The sequence below is a fragment of the Sapajus apella genome, unplaced genomic scaffold (genome assembly GCF_009761245.1).
Source record: "Sapajus apella isolate SASKATOON/1434 unplaced genomic scaffold, GSC_monkey_1.0 scaffold1, whole genome shotgun sequence".
In the NCBI taxonomy this organism is placed as follows: Eukaryota; Metazoa; Chordata; class Mammalia; order Primates; family Cebidae; genus Sapajus; species Sapajus apella.
This window is the reverse complement of record NW_022436941.1, coordinates 48,944,871-48,966,729: the sequence shown is the minus strand read 5'-3', so window position 1 is coordinate 48,966,729 and position 21,859 is coordinate 48,944,871. Positions and strand designations below refer to the sequence as shown.

The following is a 21,859-nucleotide window of genomic DNA, read 5'->3' as shown; positions in this document are numbered from 1 at the left end:
TTGGGAAGCTGAAGTGGGAGGATCACTTGGCCAAGGAGGTCAGGGCTCCCAGGTTCAAGAGATTCTCCTACATCCTGAGTAGCTGGGATGACAGGTGTCTGCCACCACACCTGGCTAATTTTTATATTTTTTAATAGTGGCGAGGTTTCACCATGTTGGCCAGGCTGGTCTTGAACTCCTGACCTCAAGTGATCTGCCCATCTTGGCCTCCCAAAGTGCTGGGATTACAGTCATGAGCCACTGCACCCAGCCTGGTCATATAAGTGTTCTGTGTTGAGTGTGAGAGTAGAGAGAAAAAAACTGCTTTTCTTTTCCATTTACATCTATCATTATAGTTTTCTAAAAACTTATGTTTATTAAAGAGAACATCAAATGCCTGCATTATAAGGGAATAGATTATGTCAGAAGTAGAGATTGGGATGTGTTTGCCTCTTTCTGATGCAGTGTGGGAGCCACTGCTATGAAAGCGTTTGGTTATGAAAAAGAAGCAAAGGAAGAGGCCACTTGCTGTGGTTCACGCCTGTAATCCCAGCACTTTGGGAGGCCCAGGCGGGTGGATCACCTGAGATCAGGAGGTTGAGACCAGTCTGGCCAACATGGTGAAACCCCGTCTCTACTAAAAATACAAAAATTAGCTGGGCATGGTGGTACATGCCTGTAATCCCAGCTACTCTGGAGGCTGAGGCAGGAGAATCACTTGAACCTGAGAGGCGGAGATTGCAGTGAGCCAAGATTGCACCACTGCACTCCAGCCTGGACAACAGAGCAAGACTCTGTCTAAGAAAAGAAAAAAAAAGAAGCAAAGGGAAAAACATGAGCACATGAGCTCTTTATTCTGTTTTTTTGTTTGTTTGGTTTTTTTTTGTTTTTTTGGGGGACGGAGTTTCGCTCTTGTTACCCAGGCTGGAGTGCAATGGCGCGATCTCGGCTCACTGCAACCTCCGCCTCCTGGGTTCAGGCAATTCTCCTGCCTCAGCCTCCTGAGTACCTGGGATTACAGGCACGTGTCACCATGCCCAGCTAATTTTTTGTATTTTTAGTAGAGACGGGGTTTCACCATGTTGACCAGGATGGTCTCGATCTCTTGACCTCGTGATCCACCCGCCTCGGCCTCCCAAAGTGCTGGGATTACAGGCTTGAGCCACCGCGCCTGGCCCATATTCTTAAGAAAGATGAAACAAAAGGGTTCATTTCCAGGTACATGGAGACAGAGGCCTAAAATCTACAGGCCACAGCCTGACTTTTATCTAATATATGCCTCCCAAAGCTGAGATAATAGACCCAGCATATAAATCACATCTTGATTCTTTCTCAATGGTGTCTCTGCCCAGTCACCCAGAAATCCACTATATTAATGAAGTGAAGGATGTGTGGCAAGCCCAGCTCTGCGGTTGGGACACAGCCCTGGCACAGCTCCTGCTGACATGTGCCACTCCTGGAATGCTGGGCCACTCCACCCTCAAGCTAACTTCTGGCTGAACTGGGGGTAACCTTCAGCAGAGGAGAGGCGTCAGTCCTGGTTTTCACACTTGAACTTTTGGTTCAAGAGCAAAAGCCAAAAAATGCAACCTATCCCAAGCAACAGCCAGGATGTTGATGCTGCCAGGCAATTCCTGGCTCACTGGACCACCACCTCCTACTTTCTGGACCAAGAGGATACACCAGAGACCAACCTCCTGTGATTCAGACCTTGCTGACAAATCATTGATTCAGCCAGCTTTCTTTCTTTGCTTAAGTTACTACCTAGTAATGAGCTGTGCACTTTGCAAAGGGCATTAATACTTTTAGACTAGCAAGATATAGAAGAAATATTGCAGTATGTATGAAAAATGGTGGCCTTGGAGACTAGAAGAACTTTAGAGGAGGTAGGATTTTATTTTTAATACCATATCTGCTCTAATAAGTTTAACACTTCATATAATAAGATTCATCATATTGTCATCTATTGTCATCAAAATTCTAGTGTGATGTTCTTTCTCTATACAGAAGTGTTAAGTGCATAGGATTAAAAATGCTGTGATAGAGCTATAACCTGAAAAGGGTGTGATCCGGACCCCAAGAGAGGGTTCTTGGATCTCGTACAAGAAAGAATTTGAGGCAAATCCATAGCGTAAAGTGAAAGCAGCTTATTAAGAAAGTAAAAGGCTGGGCGCGGTGGCTCGTGCTTGTAATCCCAGCACTTTGGGACGCTGAGGCAAATGGATCACTTGAGGTCAGGAGTTCGAGACTAGCCTGGCCAACACAGTTGAAACCCCCATCTCTACTAAAAATACAAAAAATTAGTTGGGCGTGGTGGTGCATACCTGTAATCCCAGATACTCAGGAGGCTGAGGCAGGAGAATCAGTTGAACCTGGGAGGCAGAGGTTGCAGTGAGCCAAGATTGAGCCACTGCACTCCAGCCTGGTGACAGTGAGACTACGTCTCAAAAAAACAACAAAAAAGGTAAAGGAATAAAAGAATGGCTAGTCTATGGTTGCCCATATTTATGGTTATTTCTTGATGATATGCTAAACAAGGGGAGGATTATTCATGCCTCCTCTTTTTACATCATATAAGGTAACTTCCTGATGTTGCCATGGGATCTGTAAACTGTCATGGCACTGGTGGGAGTGTAGCAGTGAGGGCGACCAGAGGTCACTCTCATCACCATCTTGGTCCTGGTGGGATTTAGCTGGCTTCTTTCTCGCAACCTGTTTTATCAGGTGCTGACCTCCTATCTCATCCTGTAGCTTAGAATGCCTAACTGTCTGGGAATGCAGACCAGTAGTTTTTAGCCTCATTTTACACAGCTCCTATTCAAGATGGAATTGCTCTGGTTCAAACTCCCCTGACAAGGCCATAGCTGTATAGAAGAATAATTCATAATCTAGGTCCGGTGTTGTGGTTTATACCTGTAATTGCAGCACTTTGGGAGAGACCAAGGCAGGAGGATTGGACATAGTCCTGGCTACTCTAGGGGCTGAGGCAGGAGGATCACTTGACCCCAGGAGTTCCAGGCTGCAGTGAGCTAGCCAGACTTGGGGACAAAGCAAGGTGACCCTGTCTCAGAAGAAAAAAAAAAAGGATAATTCTTAATCTATATGGAAAAATTGACTATGACTCAAAGTAAATAAACATTTTGTTGCGCCCATTAATACAATGTAATATAGTAAAGATGAGAAAAATCTAAGAATATTGGGAGAATACATAGTGATGTGTACTACAATAATGAAGACTGTCTTAAAGGCTTGTTTCTGGAACTGGCAATTATACACTTAATTTGACTTTTATTTCTGTATAATCTATTTATACTACTTTGTATTTAATTGGCTAATTTACTTATTTAAATAGTTTTATTTTTAATTGCCAAATAATAATTGTACAGGTATATATTTATGGGGTAAAGTGTGATGTTTCCATATACATATATATGTGTGTGTATATATATATATATATATACATGAATGAGCAAATCAGGCTAATTAGCATATTCATCACCTCAAATATTTATCATTTCTTTGTGGTAAAAATATTTTAAATCCTCTCATTTAGCTATTTTGAAATATACAGTACATTTTTTTTTTCTTTTCTTCTTCTTTTTTTTAATAGAGACAGGGTCTCACTCTGTTGCCCAGGCTAGAGTGCAGTGGCACCATCTCGACGCACTGTAACTTTCATCTCCCAAGCGCAAATGATTCTCTTGACTCAGCTTCCCAAGTAGGCGGCACCACAGACATGCACCACCATGCCTGGTTAAGTTTTATATTTTTAGTAGAGATGGGGTTTCACCATGTTGCCCAGGCTGCTCTTGAACTCCTGACCTCAACTGATCTGCCTGCCTTGGCCCCCCAAAGTGCTGGTATTACAGGTGCGAGCCACCATGCCCGGCCTAATTATTTTTGGGAAAGAGTCTTGCTCTGTTGCCCAGGCTAGAGTACAGTGGCACAACCTTGGCTCACTACAACCTCCACGTTTCTGGTTCAAGTGACTCTCCTGCGCCAGCCTCCCAAGTAGGTGGGATTACAGGCACGTGCCACTACGCCCAGCTAATTTTTGTATTTTTAGCAGAGACAGGGTTTTGCCGCGTTGGCCTCAACTTATCTGCCCACCTTGGCCCCCAAAAGTGCTGGGATTACCGGAGTGAGCCTCCATGCATGTTTTATGTAAACAATCTGCCTCAAAGCCAGTCATTTCCAGACAATTCTGTTTTATCATTGATATTCTTTTTTTTGAGACGGAGTCTCACTCTGTCACCCAAGCTGGAATGCAGTAGCATGATCCCAGCTCACTGCAACTTCCGGCTCCCAGGTTGAAGCAGTTCTCTTGCCTCAGCCTTCTGAGTAGCTGGGACTACAGGCATGCACCACCACACCCAGCTAATTTTTGTATTGTTAGTAGAGATAGAGTTTCACCATGTTGTCCAGGCTGGTCTTGAACTCTTGACCTCAGGTGATCCACCCACCTCGGCCTCCCAAAATGCTGGGATTATAGGTGTGAGCCACCACGCCTGGACTTATTGCTGCTATTCTTAATGCCACTTCAGAACTTTCTTTTCTCCTTGACAATCTATTATTGCTTAACTATGTATACTGGACCAGAAATGCTCTTCAACAGAGGGTGGAAAACATACAGAATCTTGGAGACAGTGAGTGGGTTGACTGGTAAGTACCAGCGGAGATTCTCGTAGGTGCTCATTATAGGTGCTCAGATTGGTGAACATAAAAGAACAATAATCTTTTTTCTTATTCATAATTATGTTACCCGTTTCATAACATGAGAGCACATACTTTATATCTGGGACTATAAGAGATTAATAGCTTTATTTTTATATCTTTCAATCTAATTAGTTAATTCTTTTTTGTGGGGGGTGATGGGGTCTTGTTCTGTCACCCAGGTTGGAGTACAGTGGCCCAATCTTAGCTCAGTGCAACCTCCGCCTCCCCAGATAAAGCTATCCTCCCACCTCAGCCTCTTGAGCAGCTGGAATTACATGTGCATGCCAGCACACCTGTCTAATTTTTGTATTTTGGGAGAGATCGGGTATATTAGTTCATTTTCATACTGCTGTAAAGAACTACCACACAGCCAGGTGTGATGGCTCATGCCTGTAATCCCAGCACTTTGGGAGGCCAAGGCAGGGGGACTGCCTGAGGTAAGAAGTTTGAGGCCAGTCTGGCCAAACTGGTGAAACCCCGTCTCTACTAAAAATACAAAAAAATTAGCCGGGCATGGTGGCATGCACCTGTAATCCCAGATACTCAGGAGGCTGAGGCAGGGGAATTGCTTGAACCAGGGAGATGGAGGTTGCAGTGAGCCAAGATCATGCCACTGCACTCCAGCCTGGGCAACAGAGTGAGACTCCATCTCAAAAAAAAAAAAATATCAGCTGGGCATGGTGGCATACATCTACTAGTCCCAGCTATTTGGAAGATTGAGGCATGAGAATTGCTTGAACTCAGGAGGCAGAGGTTGTAGTGAGCTGAGATTGAGCCACTGCACGCCAGCCTGTGTCTGTGTGTGGGAGTTGAGGAAAACTGCCTGGGACTGGACAACTTATAACAGAAAGAGGTTTAATTGACTCATAGTTCAGCATTGCTGGGGAGGCCTCAGGAAACTTACAATCATGGCAGAAGGCAAAGGGGAAGCAAGGCGCCTTCTTTACAAGGCGGCAGGCAGGAGAAGTGAATGCAGGAGAAACTACCAACCACTTATAAAACTACCAGATCTCATGAGAACTCACTCATTATCACAAGAACAGCATGAGGGAAACTGCCCCCATGATTTAATTATCTCCACCTGGTGTCTCCCTTGACATGTGGAGATTATGGGGATTACAATTCAAAATGAGACTTTGAGTGGGGACATGGCCAAACCATATCATGAAGCTTCTCCATATTATACAGGCTGGTCAGCTCCTGGATTCAAGCTATCCACCCTCCTCGGCCTCCCAAAGTGCTGGAATTACAGGCATAAGCCACTGCACCTGACCAGTCTTTTCATGTTGAAAATGTGCTGCATCTTTTTACTAACTATAAAAGGTTTGCAGCTAGGCGCAGTGACTCAGGCCTATAATCCCAGCACTTTGGGAGCCGAAGCAGCTGGACCACTTGAGGTCAGGAGTTCGAGACCAGCCCGGCCAACATGGTGAAACCCTGTCTCTACTAAAAATACAAAAATTAGTTGGGAGTGGTGGCAGCCTCCTATAATTCCAGGTGCTGGTAAAGCTGTGGCAGGAGAATCGCTTAAAACTGGGAAGCAGAGGTTGCAGTGAGCCGAGGTCGTGCCATTGCACCCCAGCCTGGGCGACAGAGAGAGACACTCCGTCTCAACAACAGCAACAAAAAAAGTTTGCAGTCATCATGAGCACACTGACTACAAGAACTTTGAACACTGTCAAGCAAAGAAAATTCAATTTCCCTTCATTTCTTCCAAGTTTGACTTTGAAGGAAACAGAAAGTTTTATTAGGCATTGTTTTTGCTCATGTGCTCAGATAGAGCAAGCTAGTAAATCTGTCAGAGAAAACTACATTTCCCAAGAGATTCAACATTCACACCAGCCAGCAGTCCCATCAAAGAATATGAATACATCAATGTACATATACTTGAAACTCTACAGTTGTTGTTTCCAGTGTTTTAAGCTTTAGTTCATGTGCTTGGTGACATATGAGAGTGTTCCCTTTTGGAAGTCCAAACAGATTGAAAAACAAATTGTGAAACCACAGGACAGCACTAAGGAGTATTGCATCACTGTTCTCCCTGCCTCAACAGCCCTACTCCCATTTTCTGTCTGGAAAGATTTCCTAACATCTGAGAGCATCATCAGTGTAAGTTGGCATTTAAAAAGACGGAAATGTTTTTTAAGGCTTCCAAAGCATTTAGCCTTAAAAATCATATATGGTGCCAGGTGTGGAGGCTCACACCTGTAATCCCAGCATTTTGGGAGGCCGAGGTGGGTCGCAAGGTCAGGAGTTTGAGACCAGCCTGACCAAGAAGGTGAAACCCCATCGCTATTAAAAATACAAAAATTAGCCAGGTGTGGTGGCACGCACCTATATACCAGCTACTCAGGAGGCTGAGGCAGGAAAATCACTTGAACCTGGGAGGTGGAGGTTGCAGTGAGCCGAGATTGTGCCATTGCACTCCAGCCTGGGTGACAGAGCGAGACTCCATCTCAAAATAATAATAATACAAATAAAAATAAAATAAATTCATGGAACAAATTTACCACTGAAAGTTAATCTCAAATATGTTTGCGTCTTTTTTTTTTTTTTTTTTTTTTTTTTGACATAGTGTCTTGCTCCGTTGTCCAAGCTGGAGGGCAATGGCATGATCACGGCTCACTGCAGCTTCGAGCTTCTGGGCTCAAGAGATTCTCCCTCCTCCGCCTTAAAAGTAGCTGGGACCACAAGCACACACGACTACACTCGGCTAATTTTTAATTTTTTGTAGACACGGTCTTGCTATGTTGCCCAGGCGGGTCTCAACCTCCTGGCCTCAAACATTCCTCCCACCTTGGCCTCCCAAAGGGTTGGGATTACAGGTGTGAGCCACCATACCAAGCCTGTTTGTGTCTTACTCCATTTGAAGCACAACTGAAAGGAACACTGTTTTGTCATCAAAACAATATTAAGATGGCATTTCTTTTATGTTACATGTTGTTTTTACTATTTTGGTAAGTAGGAAACAAAGTAAAGTTGGTTCTAGTGATTTAAAACTACCACAGGAAAAGAAAATTGCAATGCTCTCAGTTCCAGCGGTCTTTACAGGAAAAGCGATCATAATTCATTCTCATTGGTGGGTGCATCGCCAACCAAAGGCAGGCCCAGCAACAGCTTCTTCTGTTAGAGAGGCCCAAAGCTGGAAAATTTCAGATAGATTAGCTATATTATAGTCAATGGATGCAGCCCCAAAGACAGTGCTGGTTCACACTGAATTTTGACATTTCACTCAACAAATAATTATCAGTACCTGCTATATTAGCTATTATTGTTATTACTATTGTCAACTTTGATGATTATTATATTTCCAATACAGAGATGAGTGTTCAACACATAGAAGGCAATCTGTAAGTATTTATTAAATGAACGAGTGGATGATTTAATCAAGAGTTAAAAATTACTAAAGAAGAGTAATTTTGCCTTTATTTACTATGTGAAAACAGCACTTGATAACTAACTATACTAAACGTATTTTCTTTCAGACCCTTCTTTACTAAAACTTTACTTTGCTTCTGTCTCTACTGCTTAGAGTCTGTGATGCCAGGCACTTAGGTTCAGGTTGATTTTCTTTCTATTTGTGGATGTCATCTATATATCTGCCTTTTCAGGCAGTGAAATCATTCCAAAAGTTCTTGTTGACTGCAAGAGCTTGAAGGCTGTTTATTTGTGAGGGGATGAGAAGACTGGCATCCATTGTGTCTTTTTTAGTGACTGAAATGTGTGACACTGGGAAAGGCCTTTATCCTTGGGTTGCCTCTGTTTATCCATCTGGAAAAGGAGAAGGACAATACTCACTTGTCTGGTATAGAAGTGATTGCCAAGGACTTTGTGATCCCCACAGAAAAGATGACATTTTGTGGCTGCGTATTACAAATGTTCTCCTTTCATTAATATGTGTTAGGATACTAGAATACTTTGAGATATTAAGCAAAAAATTAAAAAGTAGAGGTAGTCATATAGATTTTACTAATATGTGTGTGCTTTCTTTATGTGTTAATTTTACATTTGTTTATTATTTTTTTCTTTCTTTGAGACAGAGTCTTACTCTGTTGCCCAGGCTGGAGTGCAGTGGCGTGATCTCAGCTCACTGCAACCTCCTCCTCCCAGGTTCAAGCAATTCTCATGCCTCAGCCTCCCGAGTGGCTGGGACTCCAGATGTGCATCACCACACCTGGCTAATCTTCTGTATTTTTAGTACTGAGGGGGTTTTGCCATCTTGGCAAGCCTAGTCTCAGACTCCTGATCTCATGTGCTCTACACACCTCAGCCTCCCAAAGTTCTGGAATTACAGTTATGAGCCACCACGCCTGGCAAACACTTGATTATTCTTTAGTCTATGATCACAGATTAGAGGCCATTTAGTCCAGTATTTCTTAAACAGGCTGTGCCTACATTCCTTTGTGTAATTTTTAAGTCTGCACATGCCCTAGCCTCACTTTATTTTTTCCTGGTTAAGAACCAAGGATTAGAACCAACCTCTCTTTTTTTAAGAAGTAGAACACTGAGGGACAGCTGTTAAATGTAGCATCAGGACTAAAATCCTTATCTTCTGACATCTTCTGATGGGTTTTGTTCCTATATGATAGGAAAATCTAATTTATTTGTTTATATTGATATATTTTAAGGTAACATTTTTTTTTTTTTTTTTTTTTAGACAGAGTATTGCTCTTGTTGCCCAGGCTGAAGTGCAATGACACAATCTTGGCTCACTGCAGCCTCCGCCTCCTGGGTTCAAGCAATTCTCCTGCCTCAGCCTCCTGAGTAGCTAAGACTACAGGCATGCTCTACCACACCTGGCTAATTACGTTTTTAGTAGAGACAAGGATTCACCATGTTGTTCAGGCTGGTCTCAAACTCCTGACCTCTGGTGATCTGTCCCCCTCGGCCTTCCAAAGTGCTGGGATTACAGGCGTGAGCCACTTCACCCTGCCAAGGTAACTTTTAAAATTCACATTGACAGTAACCACTGAAAATTTGTCTGTCCTACTTTATAGTTCATAAGAATTTTTCCCCTTTCCATTTCTTCTCTAATCTATAAAGGCTGCCGGGTGCAGTGGCTCACGCCTGTAATCCTAACACTTTGGGAGGCCAAGGTGGGTGGATCACCTGAGGTCAGGAATTCAAGACCAGCCTGGCCATCATGGTGAAACTCCATCTTATAAAAAAAAAAAAAAAAAAATCTATAAAGGCTTCTGAGAGTCATCTTGCTGGAAATAAATTCAATGTTTTATAAATCGTCAAAGCACATTTAACCTGTATTATACTTAGGTATTCGCCAGTCAGTATTGTTCTGCATTAAATAATTTTTGTCTTTCTTTCCGTAGGTCTCCTAGTCATGAACTCCTGGAGACAGAAGTCAATATACGCATTGTCCTGAGAACAATAACAACAAAATAAAAGCTTATGTACCAGGCAATGTGTTAGACCAGTGGTTCTCAAACTTTGACAATCATTAGAATCACTTGGAGTGCTTGCTAAAGTACTTATTGCTGGGTTCCATCCCCAGAGTTTCTGATTCAGTGGGTCTGGCCCCAGGAACAGGAATTTGCATTTTTAACATATTATCAGGTGATGTCATTTTGAGAAACATTCTTCTGCATGGTCTAAATTTTAATATTTGCTACTACTCCAGTAAGTAAGTTTTATTATTCCCATTTTCTTTCTTTCTTTTTTGTTTTTGAGACAGAGTCTCGCTCTGTCACCCAGGCTGGAGTACAGTGGTGGAATCTCGGCTTACTGCAACCTCTGCCTCCCAGGTTCAAGCGATTCTCTTGCCTTAGTCTTCTGAGCAGCTGGGACTACAAGCACACACTGCCATGCCTGACTAATTTTTGTATTTTTAATTGAGATGGAGTTTTGTCATGTTGGCCAGGCTGGTCTTGAATTCCTAACCTCCAGTGATCTACCTGCCTTGGCCTCCCAAAGTGCTGGAATTGTAGGCAGGAGCCACTGCACCCGGCCTATTATTCCCATTTTCAAAAGAGTCACAGAGCTAGTCAATAAAAGAAGTAAGATTGAATGTCCACCTTTTGATAGTGCTGTCGTCTTCCCCTTAGCACGCCCTCCCCTTATTTTGGAGTTTCTCTTATATATCATAAGCTCTCAAGAAATGTACACAGAATAGCCGGGTGTGTTGTCAGGCATATAGTTCTAACCACTTGGGAGGCTGAGGCAGGAGCATCACTTGAGCCCAGGAGTTCAAGGCTACAGGAAGCCATGATCTCCATGATCAAGCCACTGTACTCCAGCCTGGGTGACACAGTGAGATTCCTACTCTAAAAAAAAGGAGAGAGAGAAATGTACACAGGAGGTCAATGAAATGTTAGAACTGGAGACAGGCCTTTGCCTAGGTTCAATTGTGATATTGGGCAAATTACTTAACCTCCCTCCCACCATATCCCTCAAGTTTCTCATCTGTGAATTGGAAATTCATAGTATATTACCTGTGGTACACATTGTAGTTGAATCCCTAAAATGTAGTCGACTCCCTAAAATGTAGTCTATTCCTCTTCCACTTTATAGCAATCAGTGTGGTTCAGGGAATTGCCGCAGCTCCAAGAGTAAATTCTAATTCATTCAAATCAATCCAGATAACACTATCCTTTGTATACGCCTTAGTTGATCACACAATAAAATTCCTTCCCACCTCCCAACAGCTACTTTCTTTGTTGTTTGTAGAGGCATTCTCTCTCCTTTGCTCAACATAAATAAGGAGGTAACGTCTGACGGCCCAACCTACAGAGAAGAATTGATGTAAAGAGGAATCGAGCATTGGATGTCAGGACAGAGGCAGAACCTGGAGACCTGGAGACAAGGCGGAGTTACAGGATCAGCCAAACCTGAGGCTGCCTTCTCTCTAGACTCTTAGTTATGTGAGCCTGTAAATGCCCCATTGTTTTAGTCAATTGAACTTTGCTTTTTTTTCTTCCTGTAACTTATAAACACTCTGATAACCTATGACAAAGGACTAGTATACAATTAAATGAAGTAATGCATACAGAGGTTGGGCATGTAATAAAGACTTACCTCGTGTGAGCTAAAATCACTATCAAGGCAATTTCTAGGCCCAAGAGCACAAGTGACCTTAAATGCCATTGAAAGCTCCCTTGGAAGTGTTCTCACCAGGAGGATTAGAGAAGCCAAAACAACCAGGTGAATATCTCTGTCAATGACAGACAACTTGGTATAACAGGAAAAGATTCTAGAATGTATGGGATTATGGAACAACGAATAGAGTTAACTTTAGAAAGGAGATTCACAAAATAAGTAGCAGGTAGGATATTGTTAGTCTGTAGCTGAAGAAATTAAGGTTCAGATGAAGTGAATTGCCCCCAGTCTCGTAGCAGACATGGGCCTCGTCCAAACTTGGAGCTCATATTACTTGCAGGGGCCGTCTGTTTTCTTGGCTGTCCAGCAGGCCACCTTTTCCTTCAGGGCACTGCTCTCCTGCTGCATTACACATGTGATTTGTTTGGGGCTGCCAAAATATATTTGGTTATCTTTTTTTTCTCAGTAAGCTCATACAAAATTATTGTTTCTTCAATAATTACTTTGCATTTATTGTCATCATTTCACTCCCAAATGTGTCAAAATTCAAGTTTAAAAGAAAAAAAAAAAGGATAATAGAAGATACTGATTATCTTTTGGTCATAGATAGTTTTATGATGTTATCTTTTAGGGTCTGGACTACACTGACCAGTGTATTAGACAAAAAATTTATGAGAATTGGTTAAAGATATAGGAAATAAATTCATTTGAAATAAAAACAAAACAAAACCCATTATTTTGCAAGTAAATACTAGGGGGGAAGAAGCTTGCAAGTCGCCAGAATACGGCTTGGACTCCGGTGTGCGTGTGCATGATGGGAAGTGCCTTGGTCGTGATATTGTGTCATTGCCTCACTTTTGGCACTCGGGAACTACTCAAGAAAACCAGATTGAAAATTTGGAATCTGTGCTTCAGTGGATTGAAACTGGCCTCCTGTCACTAAGGAAAAAATCAAAACAAAACACACAAGAATTTAGAGAGGATATTTTTCTGCCAAAAAATAATTTTTCCTTGATGCTATTTCTTATTTGGGCCAATACTCCAATGGAAAAAATAGATTGGGCAAGAGTTCAATATAATTTGCTGTGACATTTGACCTAAAGTAACATCATAAAAACTTAAACACAGGAAATTGTATCCTCTCCTGCTGATGCATGTGTGCCTATTTGTCTCTCTTAAAAGATAAAAGGAGAAAAAGAGAATTAATTGAATGGTATTTTGTTGTACTTGAAATGTTAACTCTCAAACTAATTTATTTATTCAGTAAATATTTCTTAAGCACCTACTATATGCCGGTACTATATGCCAGGTATAGATGCTTGGGATACAGTAATGAGCAAAACAAAACCAGTAGCAAACTTGTACACGCAGATAAGGGTTTAAAATATTGTTGGCATGGGCCAGGCGCAATTACTCACACCTGTAATCCTAGCACTTTGGGAGGCTAAGGTGTGAGGATCACTTGAGGTCAGGAGTTTGAAACCAACCTGGGCAACACAGCGAGACCCCATCTCTATTTAAAGACAAAAGAAAAAATATTGTTGGTACAGTTGTGAAAAGGGGAACAGTAGACACTGGGAAATATAAGAGTGGGGAAGGGGGTGAGGTAAGCATTGAAAAAAGCTATCTGTTGGGTACTATACTCACTACCTGGATGACAGATTTGATTCATGCATACTCCAAACCTCAGCATCATGCAGTATACCCTGCATGTGTATCCCCTGATTCTAAAATAAAAGTTCAAAACAACACTGCATATGTATCCCCTGATTGTAAAATAAAAGTTCAAAAAATAAAAAAATAAAAATCACTGAGCTTCTGAGACTCATTTGTGAACCAATTTATTTTCTTGCTATTATTGCTATCATAATTCTTGGCTAAACAACTGTTATAATTGCCTCAATTTTGAAAGTATCAGGGTATTTTTTTGTTTGTTTTTGCGATGGAGTTTGGCCTTGTCACCCAGGCTGGAGTGCAGTTGCAAGATCTCGGCTCACTGCAACCTCTGCCTCCCAGGTTCAAGCAATTCTCCTGCCTCAGCCCCCTGAGTAGCTGGGATTACAGGTGCCTGCCACCACGGCTGGCTAATTTTTGTACTTTTTGTATTTTTATTAGAGATGATATTTCACCATGTTGCCCAGGCTGGTCTTGAACTCCTGACCTCAGGTGATTCACACACCTCGGCCTCCCAAAATGCTATGATTATAGGCATGAGCCACTGTGCCCAGCCTCAAAATATCAATTAGAATCTAGCTTCCTGCCCTTTGTTGAGCCAAATGAAATGATAGTTGAGGAGAACTTAGAGGTTATATAGAGCTTTACAAAAACACAGGGGCTGACTCTGGGATAATTTAGACGATACTGGGGAAGAAAAGTATTATTCAAGTGAGGAAGAATCTACATAAAGGAAGAGATTGCGATTTCTTCTTTTTCTTCATTTTTTTTTCTTTTTTCTTTTCTTCATTTTTTTCTTCATTTTTTGAGACAGACTCTTGCTCTGTCACTCAAGCTGGAGTGCAGTGGTGCAGTCTTGACTCACTGCAACCTCTGCCCCGCCAGATTCAAGTGGTTCTCCTGCCTCAGCCTCCTGAGTAGCTGGGATTACAGGCATGGGCCACTATGTCTGGCTAATTTCTGTATTTTTAGTAAAGATGAGGTTTCACTGTGTTGGCCAGGCTGGTCTCGAACTCCCAACCTCAAGTGATCCTCCCACCTCAGCCTCCCAAAATGCTGGAATTACAGGCATGAGCCACTGCCCGTGACCAACAATATCTTCTTGTCAGAGGATTTCAACTGGAGGTCAGTTTAAGATTTTTACAATTGTCAAAAGAAGAGTGAGGTTTAGAAAGGCTGAGATACTCTGAGCCATAGAATTATATCATTAAATACCTGGCCATTGGTCATACCTTGGAAAAATTGCTGGTCTTATCAGGTGTAACCTAAGTTAGAGTAGTAGATGCTCTGTCATTAGGGATTCTGATCTATTCTGAGGAGAACAAAGAGCCTTTTACTCTTAGAATAAATTCTTAGGACCTCTACCTAGTTCAGAAGAGGCCTCCTCTGGTTAAGAGACCACATGCGGGCAGGGTGCGGTACTCACTCCTGTAATCCTAATGCTTTAAGATGCCAAAGCGAGAGAATTGCTTGAGTCCAGGATTTCAAGACCAGTCTGGCCAACAGAGTATCTACAAAAAAAAAAAAAAATTAAAATTAGCTGGGTGTGGTGGTGCACCCCAGTGCACACCTGTAGTCCCTAGCCTGGGAGGTCAAGGCTACGGTGAGCTGTGATCATGCCACTGCTCTCCAGCCTGAGCAACAGAGCAAGACCCTGTCTCAAAAAAACACAAACAGCTGGGAACGGTGGCTCACACCTGTAATCCCAGCACTTTGGGAGGCCGAGGCAGGCAGATCACCTGAGGTCAGAGACCAGCCTGACCAACATGGGAAAACCCCGTCTCTAAAAAAAAAAAAAAAAAAAAACCCAAACATATGTAAGCATATTCATTTACAAAAAATTATTTTAAAATAAAATCAAAAACATCAACATTAAAAAAAAAAAAATCAAGAGACCACATGTGTTCTGAGGTACTAGAGTCTCCAGACCCACCTAAGAACAGAAACTTTCAGTCTATTTGAAAATCTAATTACAGAAGAAAAAAAGTACGTTGGTGCTTTTTTCTTCACTTGCAAATACGAAAAAAAAATAATAATGGTTTTCTTTTTTTTTCTTTCTTTTTGAGACAGAGACTCACTCTCTCACCCAGACAGGTGTGCAGTGGCACAATCTCAGCTCACTGCAGCCTCCGTTTCTTAGGCTCTAGAGATTCTCCTGCCTCAGCCTCCCACGTAGCTAGGATTACAGGCATGTGCCACCACACCCAGCTGATTTTTGTGTTTTTAGTGGAGATGGGGTTTCACCATGTTGGCCAGGTTGGTCTCGAACTCCTGACCTCAGGTGATCAGCCCACCTTGGCCTCCCAAAGTGCTGGGATTACAGGCTTGAGCCACCGCGCCAGCTGTCACTTCTCTTCCTCTCTACTTCTTTCTTCCCTTCCTTTCTCCCTTCTTCCCTCCCTTCTTTCCTCCTCCTTCCTTCTTTCTTTTCATGTATCCATTCAACAAACAAGTATTTAGAGCAGGGATGTCCAAACTTTTGGCTTCCCTGGGCCACACAGGAAGAATTGTCTTGGGCCACACAGAAAATATACAAACATTAATGATAGCTGATGAACTAAAACACACACACACACACACACACACACACACACACACACACATCTTATAATGTTTTAAGAAATTTTACAAATTTGTGTTGGGCAGCATTCAAAGCCATCCTGGGCCACATGCGGCCCATGGCCTTGGGTTGAACAAGCTTGATTTAGAGGTTCTTTTATGCAAGGCCAAGTGCTAGATGTTGGGGCTGCATGGTGAACAGAGGAAGGCCCCTGCCCCGGGAACAGAGCGTAATTCCCTTACAGTGTAGAACACATGAGCCATGAGATCAGGAGCTGCAGGGTCTTGTTTATCACTGTATCCTCTACCCCTACCTAGCTCGGCACATGGCAATAAGCACATGCCCAAAAATACGTTGAGTGAGTGAATACAAGTTCAGTGTTGCTTCACCGACTAAAGGGTACTCTTGAACTCCCTCAGTTGGTTAATGCAACCCTGCAGACTGTCCATGTTGCCCTCAGTAAAAACAGAGCCAGTGTACATTCAGATCTTAAGACTGGTCATCCGGAATACATACCTTATGAGAAAGTAAGGATATTCAGGTTCAGTAATGATACACTTGGTTTGCAAATAACACATGTTCGTTTGCATGTTGCTAAAGACTCCTTGCTAGGAAACGAAACACTTGTAATTTAATATGCAATGTTCTCAAGAGTCTGAGGCCAAACCACCTCAAGCTGTGAATGCCTTGGCTCTGAAGAGCCCGCCAGGGTCAGGGCAGGGCAGCACTTGGCCTGATGCTCCTCCAGAATAAACCAAACAGCCACAGGAAGTGGTTTCTGTGATTCAGTAGGTGGCACACTTCCTTTTGAGTCAGAACTGAATCACAGCTGTGAGAGGCGAAAAAGACCTATTTCTTTATCCCATACTTTTTCCCTATTCCCAGTGGTAAATTTATCACGAACTGTCATATAATGTATCCTGTTTAGTTTAGTGTATTTAAGCAAAACAAAAAAACGAATGAGCAAATCAAGTATGAGGAAGCACGAAAGGAGGGGGAAACACGGCCAACTGAAATTAATCCAAACGTCATTACGTCGTCACAGGGCCATATCCTCGGAGGTGCTGAAAGAAATGCCGAGTGATTTTGCTGAAGTCATTGAGACCCCTGGTTTTCTCAACTGGAGTCTGACCCATTTTCAGTGAAAGCAGTTAGATCACACTTACATAAACAGTGTTGCTTCAAATGGGCCTGCCCTCCTCTTCACTCGCTGACCCTGGTTTGCTCCTTGCCATGTCTGCTGGAAGGCCGTGCTCTGTCTGTCCCAGGCATGGCCCTAGTTCAGCTGTGGGTGAAATGATCCTGTTCTGAATGTACTGAATGCTGCTGGCAATGCTGTAAATTGTTTTGAGGCTTAAGGAAAAACCCCATAGATATCAACAAGTCATAAAAACATGCGTATTTTCTTTCTCTTCGTCTGTTTCCCACTCTGTGTTTTATTCTTCGATATTAATAGTTCTGGGAATGTAAATATATTTAACCAAATTTTCCTCTGATGAATTAGATTTTAGTATAATTTGTGGCTTCCTTGCATACTAATTTGTTCAGATTGGTAGCATGCTTCAGAACAAAGCTTCAGAGACTCAGGCTATGCATCCTATAACACTCTTGGAAGACCCAATAATCAGACTGGAATAAGAAATCTTATTGCCATGTTAATATTTCATTTTCCTTCTGGGAAATATTCCAATAATGTAAAGAAAACAAGATTCAAAGTCGCATAGACCCATGTACGCATTCAATCTACACAACATTTGTGGAGCTGTGTGACCTTCAATAAGTCTCTTAACCTCTCTGAGCCATAATTTCCTCAGTCTAAAAAATGGGATGCTAACATAAGGCCAACATTACAGTGAGAACTAAATAAAACTTTTACATAGTGTCTAGGACAGCTCCTAGCTCATATTTAGTGTTTAAGCCTCTGACCTTTCTCTTTATTTACAATACCTTTCCTTTGGGAGGTAAGGACAGCATTTAGACACAACTGTACAGGCACGCTAAGTCTCATCCTTCCAAAGACGTCAGTCACATTCAGCTCCTTTAGCAGTTTCATCAACAGCACCTGGAGCACATAGGATACCAAAGAGCAAGTCAGATTCCTTAATAAAGTGGTAAAGAAGGCCAGCCAGGATGCAGGTTCTAAAGCCAAGGCCAGCTCTTCTGGGCTGGACAGTTGTGGCTGATAGATGACAGCCAAATGTAACAGGAGTCCTCATTTGACATATTGAAGGGAACACCTCCAGGATGGGCAGGAAAAAGAACTATCAACACTACTCACCGCCAGCAGTGAGTGCCCAGGTCAAACTGGACAAGGGCTGGCAGACAGGTGGAAATGCAAATATATTGTCAAATTTGAAAAACCCTTCTAAAATGTCCATCCTCCCCTATCCCTTTGATGCTTCCCACATCCCCCTAATTCCTCCCAAATGGCATATAAAAAGGGTGATAGCTTTCAGACAAGGTAATCCCCAAACAGTTAAGATCCAGAGCATCATCTTGTATATACCTGTCTTCAAGCTATCACGTTGTATATTGGGGTTTCCTGATTACTTGACAGACTCTTCTGCTAGACAAGTTCCTGAAGATAAGGAGTGGGTCTTATTCATCCTTTAGCCAAGCCTTACCTGTAGCTCACATGCAGCCCATGGTAGATGCTCAACCAATTTTGTCAACGTGAGAGAAATACAAGAAAGCCAAGTCAGAAATACCACTGTTGCTGTTAGAGAACTTCAAAGATGAATTGCTGTCTCTGGTGCCAAGGTCCCATAAGAGTGACAGGTGGATGAACTTCTTGTGAGAAAAGGAGTCAGAAGTCAGAACCCATAGTGTACCAACATGACAGAAAAGAAGATGAAAGCTGTTTTCAAATTGCACCTGTCTAAGGCAATCCGAGCTTGACACATGATTTCTGGAGGTCTGGGCATTGTCTGAGTGCAGTGTTGATTATATGTCTCCTGGAGGCTTCTGTTTAAATAACTGCCAGAGCAGGATGACTCAGCAGCGGGAGGATGAGATGCTCTTGAGCTGCCTCCCTCTTTAAGCAACAAATCACATTGCCCTGAGTGCCTGTGGCAATCTCTGATGCGACACACTCCTTCCTGCCAGCCCATCAGCCAGGGTGGCAAGTCACAGTTACTAATCTGGAGACTGACCAAAATTGCTGAGAGGCATAGTCTCATGCTCCAAGTGTGGAGAATGATCTTCAAAATGAACTCATATCAATACATTTTGTTTCTGTGATGGACTCTTATTCTGTTGCACAGGCTGGAGTGCAGTGGTGCCATCTCGGTTCACTGCAAACTCCACCTCCTGAGTTCAAGAGATTCTCCTGCTTCAGTTTCTCGAGTAGCTGGGATTACAGACACCCGCCACCACACCCAGCTAATTTTTGTATTTTTAGTAGAGACAGAGTTTCAGTATGTTGGCCAGGCTGGTCTCAAACTGCAGACCTCAGGTGATCTGCTCACCTCAGCCTCCCAAAGTGCTGGGATTCCAGGCATGAGCCACAGCACTCAGCCTTGTTTCTAAAATTTAGAGACTGATTTTAAATTTCTAGTCTGTCTCCATATCCGACACTCCTGACTGTCTTCAGGATAAGGAAATTCAATATCCTGGCCATTAGGGTGCTAGGGGAATTTATCTATACCTACCTTCCCAGCATGATAGAATCTTAATTTGTTTTGATTTTTTTTTTTTTCCTCCTTGACATTGGCTTACTTGTGTTTGTTTCTTTATTTTGTTCCTGGCAGATAAATGGTGACAGGACAAAGCTATAAGAATGTGGCCTAGAGGTCAGGTACAGTGGCTCACACCTGTAATCCTAGCATTTTAGGAGGCCGAGTCCTGCAGATTACTTGAGGTCAGGAGTTAGGGACCAGCTTGACCAATATGGTGAAACCCTGTCTCTAAAAAATTCCAAAAAATTCCAGGTGCGTTGGTCCATGCCTGTAATCCCAGCTACTCGGGAGGCTGAGGTAGGAGAATCGTTTGAACCTGGGAGATGGAGGTTGCAGAAAGCCGAGATCACCCCAGTGTACTCCAACCTGGGCAACAGAGCGAGACTCATTCTGGCAAAGCAGAAAAAGAGAGGAAAGGGTAGTGGAAGGGAGAGGAAAGGAGAGAAAAGTGACCTAGGAGGAAATCCTACCTAGCAGCTATTTCCTGAGAATTGCAGAAGTTACCGTTATTAAAATTTAGTAGGCTGGATATGGTGACTCATGCCTATAATCCCAGCACTTTGGGAGGCTGAGGTGGGAGGATCTCTTGAGCTCAGGCGTTCAAGACCAGCCCAGGCAAGAGTGATAACCTGCCCTTACAAAAATATCAAAAAATTAGCGGGACATGGTGTGTGCATCTTTGGTCCCAGCTACATGAGAGGCTGAGGCTGGATGATGACTTGAGCCTAGGAGATGGAGGCTGTGGTGAGCCATGATCATACCACTGCGCTCCAGCCTGGGTAACAGAAAGAGACCCTGTCTCAATCTAAATAAATAAATAAATAAATAAATAGCACAGCACTTTCATATTTGTCGTCAAAAATCAGTATTCTCTGGATTTTTTTGTTTGACAAATGTCGGTCAATTTTCAAGTAGGAATCCACGAATAGCTTAAATATAATAATCAAAAACTATACCTGTAGGAACAAATAACTGAAATTTGTGATTTGGATTAGTTGCTCTGTGCTATGCCTGAAATGAGCTAAATAGGTTTCTAATTTATTATTATTCTTTTTTTTTGAGATGGAGTCTGGCTCTGTTGCCCAGGCTGGAGTGCAGTGGCGCAATCTCAGCTCACTGCAACCTCCACCTCCCAGGTTCAAGTAATTCTCCTGCCTCCGCCTCCCAAGTAGCTGAGATTACAGGCACACGCCACCACACCCGGCTAATTTTTTATACTCTTTGGTAGAGACGCATTTTCACCCATGTTGGTCAGGCTGGTCTCCGACTCCTAACCTCAAGTGATCTGTTCACATCGGCCTCCCAAAGTGCTGGGATTACAGGTGTGAGCCACCACAACCAGCTGGTTTCTAACATGTTTTTAAGTATTATAAATGCTTTATCTTGTCTGCAGGGCTGATTCGATTTTCAGATTATGTTTTTGCAACCCCTGGTTCAGATCAAAGGAATGACAATCCACACTATCCACAACCCCACTATTCACCTCACACCATCCTTCCTACTCACTGCAAACCGATTTCTAACAGGAATTTCCTCGGCTACATTAGTGCTGTCTCTGGGGAGCAAGGACTTTGGGTCACACATTTTGTGTTTCCTCAGAGCTTAGTTCAGTGGGTCCTGTCCATGCTGTGGTGCTTAACACCACTGATTTGATTTGACTTTGAAAGAGGAGCTCTCCATTTACCTCCAACCTCTGCAGATTCCACTCAAGGATAATTGTGAATTGTGGTTTTTTAATTTACCCCCCAGGGTTTTCATTGTTAACCTAATTATTATTTGCAATATTAATTTCTTTTGGCAGGCAGTAGCAATTTTACAAATCTTTTCTGGAGCCCAGAGAAAAATGTTTCCACTTGAGATAAATGTTTGGGTAACAGTAATGAAGAGAGAAAATATTCAGACTTTTTATGATTCTAATTCACTTGCAAATTTCAGTTTTTCTGCTTTGAGATACTCTGTAGCTACAAGTCCTTAGGAAATCCACTTTGGTTTACTTATAATAATTTTAAACAGTGTTTTAAAATGAAACAAGTTAAACAACATGTTGTTTTATTAGTTTATTGTAAACATTTAAAAATACACAGATAAGGCTGGGCGCAGTGACTCATGCCATTGAACTCCAGCCTGGGCAATAGAGTGAGACTTTATCTCAAAAACAAAACAAAAAAACCTAGATAAGCACACAGAAGAAACTCTGAAACAT

The 21,859-nt window shown here is 42.5% G+C and overlaps 1 long non-coding RNA gene across 3 annotated transcripts; it reads right to left on the bottom strand.

Moving 5' to 3' along the window:
- Nucleotides 1-8,032: 8,032 nt before the first annotated feature.
- Nucleotides 8,033-19,011, bottom strand: LOC116550310. Of its 3 annotated transcripts, none has more exons than XR_004268324.1 (3): nt 18,604-19,011; nt 17,146-18,041; nt 8,033-8,466 (listed from the first exon to the last, which is right to left on the bottom strand). It is a non-coding gene; the product is annotated as an uncharacterized LOC116550310 (long non-coding RNA). The 3 variants fall into 3 exon arrangements; XR_004268328.1 differs by having other exon boundaries at nt 17,927-18,041; nt 18,604-19,001; XR_004268325.1 differs by lacking the exon at nt 8,033-8,466 and having other exon boundaries at nt 16,007-17,264; nt 17,927-18,041; nt 18,604-19,001.
- Nucleotides 19,012-21,859: the final 2,848 nt, after the last annotated feature.